Genomic DNA, 15,002 nt, shown 5'->3' with positions numbered 1-15,002 from the left:
AGCATTATGTAATGTCAGTGTACTAAAAATATGAAGCAATGTGAGGCAAAGCAGACAAAGCTGAATGCAACTCTGAGAAGTGGGATCAAAATTGCAGCTAAGTAGAAATTCCCCTTCTCTTGAGAGGCAATGATATGTTTAAAGAGTACACATATTACAGCATGGGAGCCTAATTGTTACAACAGTATGCTCTTTAGATATGCAAGTTACCCTTGATGCACTAATGTACCCAGAAAGTGGATTCAACAGTTGATGCTATTTTCGACTTTATTTTAGATTTTAAATGATTCACAACTTATTGCATTTTTATTTACAGTTTACACAGCATCTCAACTTTTCTGGCAAATGGGTTTTAGTATAAACCTAATTTGTTGTTTATGTGCACACACTTGGCCAAATAAAGATGATTTTGATTGTGATAGCTCTGTTACTTGCATTTAAGTTCATACAGTCACTTAAAGGTACCACAAAGCCACCCTTTAATTTTTCATATTCTCCCTAATTTTTTTTTAGGACAGAGTATTAGGGCCACATTAAGAAATAAACAAATATTACACTAACTCCTCTACACAAGGCATTTGGTAGAAGGTATAGGAGCTGTAGCAGCTGAACTGAACTGAACCTTTTCTCAAAACACAATTTTGACTTTAATCTCCAAATTTCAACTTTATACTCAGAATGAGCAATAATGTTTTTTTTTATTCATAATGTGGCTCTAACACTTCTTCGTAGTCTACCAGGTAATACTTTTGTAACTTTTGCCATTTCCATCTTGCTTCTTCTTCTACTCTCCTCGCCTAATGTTCATTTCATCAGTCCCTTGCTTGATCCATCTAGCTTCCACCACTCTGCTCTCACCCTATTTACCCTTTACCCTTATCCTTCACTTCCTCTCTGTTTGCCACTCTCTCTTCATCTCTCTGTTCACTCTCCAGCACCCTTCTTCCATGATACTCTCCCCTTCCCTTTACTTCTATTCCCTTCTCCATCAACCCTCCCCACCCCACCACCACCCCTCCTTTGTAAGATAATACATTTGCAGCCTGAGTGATCTATTGATTCCCTGAACTCCAGCGCCCTTCAGAAAGGTAATTTTTAAGAAGGAAGAAGAAGATTAGACGAAATGCAGCACATTTCAAGGTGAAAGGGGCTCTCCCTGCTTTACTTATCAATAGAAATATTGCATGCTTTGCAGAGAGGGTGATGTGAGCTGAGAAGTGCAAAAAAGCTCTAGAAAGCTCCCATAAAATCCTCACTCTTTCTTTTTCTATAACTCATGTGCTTGTTTACCTTTCCACATTATCTGAGATGGGCTTCAGAATGAGATACTGAAGTCAAGCTATATGAATGCTGTTTGAAATTGCCTCAGTACTTAGGAACATAAAACAGCACTGTACAGGTGCACAGGTTCTGGAGCAACATATGCTGTCATCTTCAGGGAATGCCTTGCTCATTTCAGGCATGTCAAATAAAAGTGTAGCGTGTATTGTCTAGCTTTAAGCAAGGAGGACCCGGGCTTCACATTGTAACCAGTAGGGAAATGTTTGGACTGTTATGAAACAAAGCCCACATCAAAATAAGCCAAACAAAAATGATAAGCAGCCAAATCGACAATAGGAAAACTGTTTTCAAACACTATAGTAAACTGAATCTGCGTATCCAAGTACTTGCTTTTTAAAAAAAGAGATGATAAGCATGCCCTAGACCCAAAATCTTGCTGAGAAAGCCCAACAGTCTTTTCAACTTTATTGAGGTTTAGGTTTCATACACAGACACTGATTAGACTGGATGATAACACATCTGGATTATATGAGTAGGAATGAGAGGACACCTACTAGCCATATCTATGGAAGTGATTACAACTGATAACAATGATTTAATAAGATGATAACATTAGAGACTGGCGTAACAGACGGAAAAGGAACAGAGATGTGAAAAGGAGGTCACAGACCGTGGAAGGGAGAAAATAGAAAGTAGAGCTTAGAGTAAAGGCGCATTTTGAAAAAAAAGCAAAGAGATAAAATGTAAAAAAAAAAAAGTTGGCAGACAGATGATGAGGCGCAGAACACGAGGAATAATTTAGTATCACATCAACAGAGCTAATACCAACGAGAGCCCTCTCTCAGTCCCTCTTTGCCGTTATCCAGTTTTTTCTCTGTCTGTCAGCCTCTTTTCGCCTCTCCTGGGAAGGGAGGATAAGTCTTTATCAAAACAAATGGGTCTTTGTGAAAATACTGCACTTATCTGTAATCACAGGCAATCAAAGAGACTCTTATGTTTTCTGTCAAGGGCCCGATAGCAACCATCTTGACCGACTGTCTTTCTGCTCCCTGGTGACTACACCTCTACTTTTGCATTTTATTGGGAATGTTACACATCTGATTTTGCCGATATCTGTCTGCAGTCATCCATTCTTTAAGAATGCTATTTCACTGACTCCTGTAGTTCTCACACTGTGCTAATTTTGTGTTTCTTTTTCATGTTTTTGGTGTATGTGTGTGTGTGTGCGCGCTTCTCCCAAATAAGAGTTGAATAAAATTTAAAGGAGAAAAGCTAGACAGGCAGGATGATGAGCACAAACAGGTACAGGAATATAAATAATAAATGGTAAAGAAACACAAGTTAGAAGGTAAAAATGTTGCAAAGCTGCTGACAGTATTTAGCAGATGGCTGATAATAATTAGCTACAGAATGGGACCTACTGTGCACCAATGGCTTTGGCTAATTCACAATATGCTGAATTTAATGCATATGTTCACTTCTGCAAGGTCAATTAGCTTCCTCATGCTTCTTGGAGGAGCATAGCTCACTTAAACATAGAAACTAAAATCACAGAAAATAGAAGATAATAAATAATTGGAAGAAAATTGCCCAAAGCATATGACTTTTAAAACAAAGTTGTTTTCTTTTCCAGAAAGCAGTGAGTTAACATCTAGTGTGTCTGTGTCTCTCACTACTTTTTTGATTGACAGCATGACGGTGGATCAAAGTTCAGCCGCTTTGGCATGAGTAAAAGTCCCTGTGAAAAAGCCTGAATGTCAGCGTCTAACTTTTAGAGAGAGCTTAGCACTGAGATTGGTTGATGTGTTTTCCCCTCAGCATTAAAATGAGTCAGAGTGATCTAAGTTTGCATCTTAGCATACATTTCTACATTTCTCTTTCACTGTTTTTACATGCACCCTGTTTAAAATGCAAAATGCATCTACTTTTCAGCTGACTACCCAGTGTAGCAGCCAACCATTGTTTTCTTTAGTAATTTAATCAACTGATTCTGCCAAACTGCCTCCAGCTTCTCACACTAGTGCTACCATCTGATTCCTCGTCACCTTTTTTACCAACATCAGTACCTCCTGATTCAGGAGATGAGCAATTATAGGGTTCATTCCAGTAATCCAGCATAGGCTGCAAGTGAAATCTCTCTTGATCGTGATCTACTGTGATTTATAAAAAATATTTCATTCATGAATTAGCCACAAATTTACCTTGTCTAACCTTTGGATTATATGGTCCTTGCGCTTCCTCAAGCTCCAATTTGCCTCCCGAAGACCCATTAGAGTCAAAACTTTATAAATTGGATAGGTTGCTATCTGGCATATCTACATAATTCTTTTGGATGCCATTCTTTATCAACTCGCAATAATAAAGTTCACAGCTCAGGAAGGTAGATTATCTCTAACTGCACTCTGAGCCAGGGCAGTATTAACAAATCTCCCTGAGAAGTAAGGGGAGAAAAGATGGCATGTCAGAACTGATAATAAGAAGCTAATGAAGATGAAAAAGTTATGAGTAGATAGGGAATATGTTCGCACAGACTCTAACACAGAGACTAAGTAAGTGAGCTCCAAAGGTAGAGTGGAAGGAGAGTAAATTACAATATTTTAATAGCTGCAAACAGATTAGGTGAAAGCAATGGTTTGAATGACAGAAAAGGGATGAGTAGTATCATACACAGGGAATTCACAGGTATTTCTTTAGCCCTTGCTCACACTTGTCCACGTCTCTCCCCTTCTTATACCTCACAGCAAGTGACAGGAGTCCGTCCTAAATCCCAGAGCCTGCAGACTGACAGGTGGATTAGTGCCCGTGTTCTTCGGTTATTCTCCCTGCTAGATTCTAGCATGGTTTTACAGTCAAGGCAGGAGGCATGGAGCAGGAGATCTGATTTCATGGCGGCTTCTGTCGGATTAGACAGGAAACTGGAGAGGGTGCCAAGAGAGGTTTGCACACCTTTCACCTTTTCTTCTTACCATCCACTATGTTTATTGGATGTCCACAGACTTGTATGTCTGTGGATTTCTGTTTTGGGGTTCTTTTTTGTTTTTGGGGTTGTTGTTTTTTTTGGTTTTTTTGACTGTCCGCTTTAGGTGTCTGACTTTTTTCATCCTTCTTGTGATACTTTTATTTTGTTCTTTAAATTTTCCGGGATTTCCGGTAATCCCATCTAAAACAAAGTTTACAGAACTTATGTAAACTTAAATTTGATTTTTTTTTTATTTGAATAACATTGATCTTTATCAATGATGAAATTTTACTATGAGTTGAAATTACATTTTTGTATTCTTAAAACAAGACTTTTTAATCATTTCTTTCTGGATATTCTGCGTGTTAGGAAAACAGAAGGATCCTTGGAGGCCTCAACGGATGAGACGGTATAAAAGTATTTCTAGCGATCACACACAGCGTCTCACACACACACTTACAGACGTTTCCTTGCTCCTTCTGCAAACCCTTTATGAATCAGAGGAGCCTCGCCTGAGACCTTGTAAGCTGAAAATCTCCCCTGGCACGGCCTGATTTCACCTTTGGCTGACTTCTACATGTTAACTCCAAACAGGAGAGTATCTAGTTTGAAATATAGTCTACATTTATTGGGAGTGGAGAGAAGAACGGGGTGAAGGTAGAAGAGAAGCTTGAAGCAAAGTTACTGATGTGAATTATTTGGAATGTACGATGCATGAATACTGAAGGTCATTTAAAACTATTTTTTAGTCCCTGACTGTTTCATATTTAGTTGTGGAAAGGAAATAATGACCCAGAGTTGAAAATTTTGCATATTTTGTACATCTAAAGAAAACTTGTAAACATGCTCAATATTTGCAGTTGTTCTTTAAAAATATGCTTTATAATTAATAATTCATGTAATTCATTTTAATTCAATGTTGTTGTTGTTTTTTTAAAAAATGAGTCCATTTTAGTTTTTCAAATGGTGTCTAATTTTCAAGAATAAAAATAATTCCGGGGGAAAAAAACCAACAACTTTTAAGTATTTTTCTTAGGCTGTGTTTTCATGTCGTCTGTGGTGAACATGTTACAGAATCTACAGTACAGTACGCATATTTATTTAAAAACTGCAATTCATTTAATGTGTGCAGTTACAGAGGATACTTAACAATAGATCTCACAAGTTTACTGATTTTGCCCATTTTGGCAATTTCAGGATGATACGTATTCCACTGCCAGAAAACAGGAAATACAATACAAAAAAATATAATACAGAAAATAATAATACCAGACTTCAACATTTTATTTAAATAGGAAAAGTAGTTTTATTGAGGCATTATTCCCATTCTTCTTTTATATTTGGTAATTATAGCCAGTGAAAATATATAGATGTTTCATGTTTCTGCCATATTAGTTTCTTTTCTTTCTTTTTTTTTATTGGCTTGAAGTGAAATCTAGAATTGAACTTAAAATCCTTCCCCTCACATACAAATGTCTCCATGATCAGACCTCATAGTCACATCAGAGCACTTTGCTCATTGGCTTTTGAAAAGTAGAATGTGAGGCACACACTTCAGTCATCAGGTTCCTTTATAAGAGAAACATCTTTTTGGGGCTCAACAGTCAGACTTCCTCTCTACTTTTTTAAGATTAGTCTTATAATTTTAATGTTTTAGCTACTAGGGGACCCTTTTTCTCTCACCCCCCCATGTGCCTGTATGCCACTATTGCATGTCATTAACTTTTGTCTTCTTTCTCCCATAGTTTGTATTTTGTGCTCATCACACTGGCTCGCTTTACTCTTTTCTCCTCCTCCCCCTCGTCCTCCAATCTGTTGCAACAAATGCCTTCTTTTCCCTGAACCTGGGTCTGCCGTTGATCTCTTCCTGCTTTAAGAGAGGTCTTCCTCCCCCATCATCTACAAGTGCTTGGCCTTACAGGGTCAACGAACTGTTGAGGTTGTCTTTCTAAAGTTCTAGCGTCCTTATCTTACATCAGAAAGCACTTGGAGATTAATTTTGCTGTGAACCGATGTTATAGAAATATTACTGAACTGAATTGAATGTATAAACCCTGCTTTACCTAGTGAGGGTGTCTTGTGAAACATCTCAAAGTAAAAAATAGCTACTTTTTTGGCAAGCTTTTACTGATTGATATGTTTTGTTTTGTTTTTTATAAACAAATAAAATAAAATAAAATAAGTGATAACCACTCGTGCTTCCAAACTAAGACTAGCCCACTTCAGCACAAACCCATTATTTTGTTTCTCAAAACATAATCCAACCATATAGAAAACACTTTACACTGTATAAGCATTGAGCCATAGAGCATGTTAAGACTCAATTTCACTGCAGTCTCAGGGAAACTGAAACAATTTAACCTCAATGCAACATTCACAGCTGAAAATGTGCAAGGCCTGAAACAGCTTTGCCTTGTTGATAAACACACACTTGTGTTTGAGTATGTTTTGTCATGATTTATTGCATCTCCATAAACAGGCAATCTAATGACCGAAAATATTACAAACACTGTCAGAATTGTGTAAGACTCAACTCCTCAAACCCACATGGGGGCATACACACACTGACACACATAAAAGTAGCTCAGACAGTCCTCCCGGACACATGCAAACACACTGTGATCCACAGACAATGATGTGCTGCTAGCACAGGAGGATTCATAATAATAATAATGTGAATTAAATATATTTAATTCAGTGCATATGGGCATACTTGATTTGTCATGTGGACATATTTCTGGCAGTCCAAGGAATACTGACTATAACGTGCTTGCGCTACAAGGACATGGAATATCGCTACATCAATAAAAACCATTAACAATGATTCTACAAGAGGAAAAACCAAGGTTAGTTCAGGTCACTGTCATAATAATGGAGCAGTGATCTGAAAGCTAACCTGAATATGGTTTGAATAAAGTGTTATGACTAATTTCAATGAGGTTAAAAATGATCTGCTTTGACCTGAGCGTAGGTGTCAGAGTCAGTTAGCTGCCTAGGTACAGTGTTGCTACAATATAAGTGACTAAAGGTCAGATCAATACAGGCAGCAGTTTATAGATGCAAAGATTCACTGCTGAGCCTTGAAGAGAAGCTGAAGGTCAAACTTAAGCAAGCATTTACAATGCCCACATAGTAACCTTTCTGAAGTTATTTCTGGGTCTTTAAGGGCAAGCCATATTTTATACTGGTCAGGTCATCAGTCAGATTATTTCTGTGGGCTTTCAGTGTAACCAACAATCTCTCTTACAGACCTGTAAAGCTACAATGTGCAACTTTTCACAGTTGAACGACACACTGTAACATCGTTACAAACTACTCCCCTCTACGCTGTATGCTGTTATCTAGCATAAAGCCAACTGAAATAACAGCTGCCAGTATTTTTGTTGATGGTTGTAGTCATGCAGCAATTCAGTTAGGAAAGACAAGAAGAAACGCTCACATTATAAAGTTCTGAGTTTAAAATATTGTTTTTAAATGCTGCAGATAAATTATAAAAGTTTCAATGAGAGATGCCTGACAGCTGAGTCTAGACTTGGCAGACAGGAGGATTTGGCTCATTTCTATGTTTAAATTTTAACATATTCTGGAGCTAATATCACAAACAATATTAGTCTTGAGATGCAAATTGTGCATTAGATTATTAATGGTTTTATTGAACATAATTTGAGTTGCACAGTTAACGTGAGGGTTCTTTGGCCTCTGTGAAAACTATTACTAGCACTCTTGAGGGAACATCATTTTAGTGTTTCTCTACCCTGAAGCTTCAACTTTTTATTCATCTTCTTTTTGCTCTGGTACCCAGCACCACTTCAAATCTCAACATTTGCCAGTTCACTTGAATTAGTTCCTATGATAAATTGGGAAATGCACTTTTTAAAGCAAAAGAGTAGGCTACTACAATGCTTAACAGATTCATGCATAATTCAGCAGTGGTAAGTGAAGAACACACAAACAAGGTCCTTAAACAGCACTTCACTGTCTTACTTTAAGGGTTAAAAATTATTATCCTTGAGAGATAATTTTCAAAAACGCACCGTGCCGTATGTTTCTACAGAAACGTGTTGCATCTATAAGAACAATGAGCATAGAAACACTTAATCTGTGAGCAGGTTGTATGGATGGATTGTTGTGGGTGTTGTAACTGTATCTTAAAGTATCTCTTTAAAAGACAGTTACTTATGCATACAATTTAGGCAAAAATGTCTGTGTGTATGTCTTTGCATATGTGTGTGTCTGTTTGTGCGTCTGTTGTGGGTGTGTGTGTGTGTCCACCAGGGCTGAGGTAAGAGGCTGCTGTGCTGTGGAGTGAGACGGAGGGCATTAGTCAGATGTGACCAACAAAGAGGCTGTGAGCACACAGCCGGGGGATTAGACCAACACCGCAGACTTTCATTAGTCTACAGAGAGGAAGAGGAAAGAAAGAGCAACAGAAAGGTGGAGGGAGAGAGACACTGGATTACAGAGACAGAGGAGGACCTCCATTAGTTGAGGCTAAGGGAGAAATGTAAAGATGGATGATGAACAGTGGGATACAGAGAAATGAAGCCAGGGGGACCCATACAACACTCTACTATGGATTAGTCCAATACCAGGGTCTTTCATTAAATGGGAGGGAAGGAGCTGGAGAGAAAATAAGAGAGTGGGAGAGAGGAATGGGGAGAGAGTGAGAAATAAAATAAGAAATAACTTGCAGGGGAGAAAAATCAAGGTAGCTAAAAATAAGTAAATAAGGAGAAAAGACGAGGTAAAAAGACAGAGGCATGAATAAAATATGCACATAACTAAAGGAAAAGAAATACAGAAGAGAAGAAAGAAGAATAAGTGAAAGGTGAAAGAGAAAATAGAAACAATGAGACTGAAAAGCGAGAGCCAAAAAAGTGGAAGGGAAACAGAGGAGGAGGGAGAGAGAGGACAAGCAGAAAGTTAAAAGGGTCTAAAGGGGGTGCAAAGGAGGGTGGGGGGTATTGGTGTAGAACAACAAGTTGGGATTAACACCTCCACTGCACCCCCAACACACACCACACACATACGCACATGCACAGACACATTCAGGGCCTGGGAAGAATGCTGCTGTGCCAAACTAATTAGCTACTAACTCCACTACAGCTCACATAGATGAAGTGCGGCATTTACAATAGAGACCCAGGCCAAGTCTCAGAGGTGTATGTACGTCTGTCTGTGTTTCTGTGCAAATCCACAATATTAAGTTTATGTGGCTGTGCGATTCCGCGTCAATAGGACCGTTACAAAATACAAAGATCCACTTTATGAGACAAATAAGTTAATATATTCATTTTTTGACCTTTAATGTTTGGTCTGCCTAATTTAAAAAAGAAAACAAAAAAACAATCTTGTGCCAAATTCTTTCATATGTTGCTCGGAAAATAGGAAATAGTTGCAGTCATTTATTGAAGCATGTTCAGACATACATGGAAATACAACACATAGGCCAAAAAGAAGAGTTCCTATAATCAGCTTGCTGCTGATTAGTATGTACAATTGCTACTCATAACCTGGACTTTGCATGTAGTTGTTGACTCTGAGTTGCTTTACTTTTGTCTTATGTGTATTCATGGTATATTTAATTTTAAAATTATTGTTATTTTGTAATGGTGTGATTTTTTGTCCAAGTCTCCCTTGAAAATAAGTCACATAGAGGTTAAATAAAATAAATACTTAACATTAATGTCGTTTTGTGTTTTTCCTCTATCTAGGAATGCTATACCTCTCTCCTGAACTCCTCTGGTAGATGCTGATTGTGAATTGAACTAAACATATCCTGAATTCGTCATTCTATAAGATGTATTGCCAGTGATTTTCAGTCCAGTTGTTGTGTAATTTGGCGTGCCTCAGCCGTTTCTCCCTGTTTTCCTTAAGAATAAGTCCTCGACAGCAACTGAGACCATTCCCAAGGAGGCTTCATCAAATAATACATGGATCAACTGAAGGTCAGGTCAGATGCATTTGGATACTGTTCATTTGCTGTAGATAGTTTTGTTTTTGTTTCTTTGTTGGGCTTCCCCCTACTTCTTCTGTCCTCTGCTTGTCCAGTTTCCTCATATTTTTTTTTTAAGGAAGCACTGCACACAATGCTGAGATGCGCCAAACTTTCAACAAACAAGTCTTTAGGAATCAATTTGTTTTCATAAATATACAATTTTAGTTAGTTCTTTGCTAACTGGTTCATCCCTTGAGTTAGATACTTTTTTCTGTTTGAATGATTCATAGGTCAGTGTTAAGTGGCTTAGCAAACACACAGTGACACACACAGTGCACATGTTTGGACTGCGTCATGGAGAAAAGATTATAAAATAATAATCCACTTTTAATTTAACTCAGTGGGGAATGACAGTCTAGTCCCTGCACCCCTCTATCACTTTATTTAAAAAAATCTTCAAAGGAATTAAATAGGATTTTGAAATACCTCCGACACCTTTAAAAGGTTGACCAAGAAGCTCAAACCAAGAACACTGTACAACTGGCTCCCTTTAAAATTGTGCTACTACGGGTTTTTTTTTCTTCTTTATTTTCATCTGCCACATCTGAACATTTGCAAGAAATATCTTTTGATCCATTATCAAAGCAAAGAGGGTTAAGGTCTTCACGATATATATAGAATTAAGAAAATGTAATGGAGAAACATCCCTTATATTCTTATCTTGGACGGTACAGTCATGACCCACCAGACTTGACACTGTGATTACTTAGCGTCACTTGGAAGAGAATTGTATTTGCCAGTTGCTTAATTATTAAGTTCACTGAGATATATCAGGCTTTCCATTCATTTGCACACTGATAATATTTCATTTGGTTCAAATTAATGGTAGCGTAAATCAACATAAATGAAAAAGGAACAAATATTGCACAAAATTCAAAGCTAATTTTCAGTGAGTTGGAAAGCACCACGGCAATGAAACTAATTACTTTGTGATTGTTTTTTACTTTCCACAAAGCACCATCAAGCAGGAGAAAATATGACTTTAATTTTAACACTGTTTGCTTGTCATTTTTCATGGTTTGAAATAGAGTCTGCAGTTTTGCAGGATACCTTTAATCTTTTGTGCATGTTCTGCCAGGGTAATGTAGCGCTGCACTACTGTTGAGTTGACACTTCAAATGCACCACCAGATGTTGTCTTTGTCATAATGTGTTTTTAATCACCATTCCTGAAGTCAGATGCCAGCAGGCAGCATCAAATGTGATTTGCATCACCAGTTCTCCCTCATCCCTGCTTAACAGCTGATAGGGATACAGGCATCAATCACTCTTAACTAGCCGCACTGTCAAAGATTTCTTACATCAACCTTTGGGACCCCACAGTCATTTATGAACAACATTGGAAAAAAGAAAGCCACGGTGCAAGTGTTAGATCTGTGTTTTAGACATACATACAGCTATTCTGTATTTCTCAAAATAACAGTTTAAACAACTGAAAATAGCTCAAAATATTTTCTTGTACAAGACGCAATTCAAGCAGATTTTCACATTATTTAACAGGTTTAGAATTTAATACAAAGGCTGTCTGAACATTTGTGAAATTACCTTCATAAAGGTTATTATGAAATGCCCTACATAACACTTGCAGAACACTTATCTGTACTGCCCTCACAGGGTAACGGAGCAGAGTGATAGCTTCACAAATCACAAGTGTGAAGCATGCATTTCATGATCAGTCTCTGTGAGTGCTTTTGACTGTGTGGGCAAACTCTTAAACTGCGGTGTGTGTTGCTGTCTAAAAGTTTATAACAGTAGACAACTGGTCTACAATATGTTCTCTTTTCTTCCTTTCATCTTTCAAACATGTCTGTATCACTTCAAAGACATGCTACAGTACTTTAAACACATAGCGCTTGTTTCATCAGGCCACTGAAGGACTGCTATGTATCCCTGCAAATGAGGCATTGTGGGAAAAAAAGAAAAACACAATTCTAAAACACATTTAAGCTTAAGAGAAAAACATCTGGATTTGGAAAAATGCAAAGCACAGGTAAACTGCTGCCTATAGCACTTGACTACAGTCCAGTCAAGTTTCTAATTTACTTACTTTCTTACTTTAGATACTAACTGGTAGCTCTAATGGAAACACATTTAAGATATAAATGAACAAGTCTATGAAAGATATTTCAAGCAAGATTGAAAAGACAAAGAAAAAGCTTTCCTCTATACTTCTTCTCTCTCCTATACATTCACTTCCCACTTCAATACAGCCTTTCATGGATTTTTTTTCTTACCTCAATAATACTGACTGAAAAGCTCTGAGTCAAACCAAAGCTTTGTGTTTCAGATGTCTCTTTCACAGAGGTATAGCTTTAGTTTCATTAAAGGTCAGCTCATCCGTCCAACAAAGTCTGCTTTTGTTTTACGTATAAATAAATACAACTTTAGTACAAATCATCCAGAAAATATTCCTACCTTCATCAGATAAAATCTTTGTATGGGCATTTTAACAATTTATTGAAGATATACTGTGCATGATATTTCTATGGTCCACTTTTTTATAGTTCAAGATATGGTTTATGGTTAAATGAGCTTTGTATTGACTTTGATAAAAACTAAAATAGAAAACAACAACAACAACAAAAAACAGACACAAAAACACTTTAATCCCCACATACTTCACATATATAAAAATACTGAGTTATAATATATATAGCAAAATATAGAATTTAAAGGTAAGTGGATGTTTTCATTTGATTTAACAAGCATGCCTATTTAATTGTCCTTAAACATAATTTATTTTTAATTTCTTCTAAGTCAATCAATTCAATTCTGCTTATGTAATAAATTTCAATCCCAGCATCCAACAGTTATAGCCAACAATCCACTGATATATTTCAGCTTATATTTGTGGGACTACTGTCACCATGGTTACATGTAGGTCTTTACTGATACTATATGTAATGTCAACCCAGGGCTGTAAATGTTACACTTCTTTTTCTGGGAGTTAGAAGGAATTCACCATAAGTTAAGACTCAGCAGTAAAAACCACAAATTTATAAATGCTCGGCTGACCTAAACTGAATCGGTCAAACAATTATGTACAAAAACCATGTCAAAGAGGTGCATTTGTCCCACTCCATGATTTTTTTAATTTTATTTAGTAGTTTAATTTATCTGCTACACATGTAAATTATTGCAGCGTAAGCTCTGAATCTACTTTAGAACACAGGGTTTAGAATCAGAGCTGGAACAAGGTTTTAGCTTTGGCACATCTTTTAATTAGAGAGGTTTTTTTTTGCAACTTCACTGAAATTGATCATTTCTGCCTAGTAATTTCTTAGTTCACATTTATATCTTCTGTTAAGTGTGATGTGGCAGTAATTAATGTTTCAGGGGCCAATCTTTAAATCTGTAATTGTGAAAAATCTTACACAAATGTTCCCTCAAATATGAAATGTCAGCATTCTACCATTGGCCATAAGCTAAGTGTGACTGAACATACGCTGCATGAATCACTTTAGAGAAGCACTTCCCTGTGTCTGTGCAGGTGGTCAGTCTTTTTCAGTGAAGGGGAGTTCTTAAGAAACACTTAAAGCCCCAATCAGTCCTCTTTAAAACTTGTCATCTTCCAAGAGAGCTCGTTCCACTGTGACAAAATCCTCTCACCTCTCCTTTCTCTGTCTCTCTTGGTGTCATCTCATTGCTGGCTTGAAAGGAGGAAACATGATATTTCCAGCACTTTATGTATGCCAAGCACCCTCCATCCTCTATTTTCCTCTGTCTTTTTCTTTCCTTTCCTCCTCCTCGCCCCATCCCATTCTTCCTGTCTGTCTCAGACTATTCTTCCTGTAATATTTCAACTTTCTGCAACACATTTCCAAGAGCTGTTTGCCATAATGCTGTGACACTGAAAAAACAAAAAGGACAATACGAGACAGCAGTGCAGTTACTCATGTTCGCTTTTCAACAACTTGTGATCCTTCATGCCTCCCAACATTAGCTTAGCTTGTTTCTTCACTTCTCCTGCAAGCTTTTCTTTCTTCTTTTTTTTTTACCTCTGTCTTCCACAGCCATCGAGCCCTCACTACCTCCCACCCCCTCCCCTCACTACCCACCAGCTCTCGTCACTGCCCTTTTCAAAGGTAAAAAGCTGTCGGCAAAACTTCAGTAGGAGAACCACACTACGATCAGACACATCAGTACCTCCATCACACACACACACACACATGTCAGCACTTCAAATACACATACACAGAGACACACACATGCACATGTCAGCACCTTTAACACACGCATACTCACAGACACACGATCGCACACACAGAGGTCCACATGTCATTAGGGAGGTCCACATGGATCATATAAAAGCCTGTGCAGCAGGAAGGGAGCAAGGCACAGAGGAAGCAGAAAGGAGGATGGAGGACCGAAGGGAGGGAGGGAGACAGGAGTGTCAGTGCGGAGAAAGAAGAGGGGAGGGAGAAGGTGAAGGAGCGAGGTGAAGAGGGAATTTGCTGAAGCAGCGAGGAAAGGAAAGAAGAGGGGAGGTGAAGGAGATGAGGGACGTTCAAGAGCGGCTAGTTCTGAGGATTACCAGTCACTTGAGGGTTACTTTAGCCATCACTGAGGCTGTGCTGTGTATATGTGTGCAAGGGGGTGGATGCGTTCAGTACATCAGTTTCTCCTGTTGAGCTCTGTGCTTGGTTTTACTGGCATAGCTCCAAGACATCTGAACTACTGCTTCTCATCAGGTGTTCTTTCTTCTGTCCTTTTTTCTACTTCTTTAGTTATTTTAATTTTTCTTCCTTTATCTCCATAGCATGTT

General features: G+C 37.9%; 1 protein-coding gene across 3 annotated transcripts in view; it reads right to left on the bottom strand.

Annotated features, from left to right (window-relative positions):
• The window catches only part of cntfr (ciliary neurotrophic factor receptor), a 203,487-nt gene that overhangs the window by 140,488 nt on the left and 47,997 nt on the right, over positions 1 to 15,002 (bottom strand). The gene's annotated exons all lie outside the window — the stretch shown is intronic.

The sequence above is a fragment of the Oreochromis niloticus genome, linkage group LG7 (genome assembly GCF_001858045.2).
Source record: "Oreochromis niloticus isolate F11D_XX linkage group LG7, O_niloticus_UMD_NMBU, whole genome shotgun sequence".
NCBI lineage: Eukaryota > Metazoa > Chordata > Actinopteri > Cichliformes > Cichlidae > Oreochromis > Oreochromis niloticus.
Note: the sequence above shows the minus strand (reverse complement) of the source record. Positions and strands in the feature narration are given on the sequence as shown.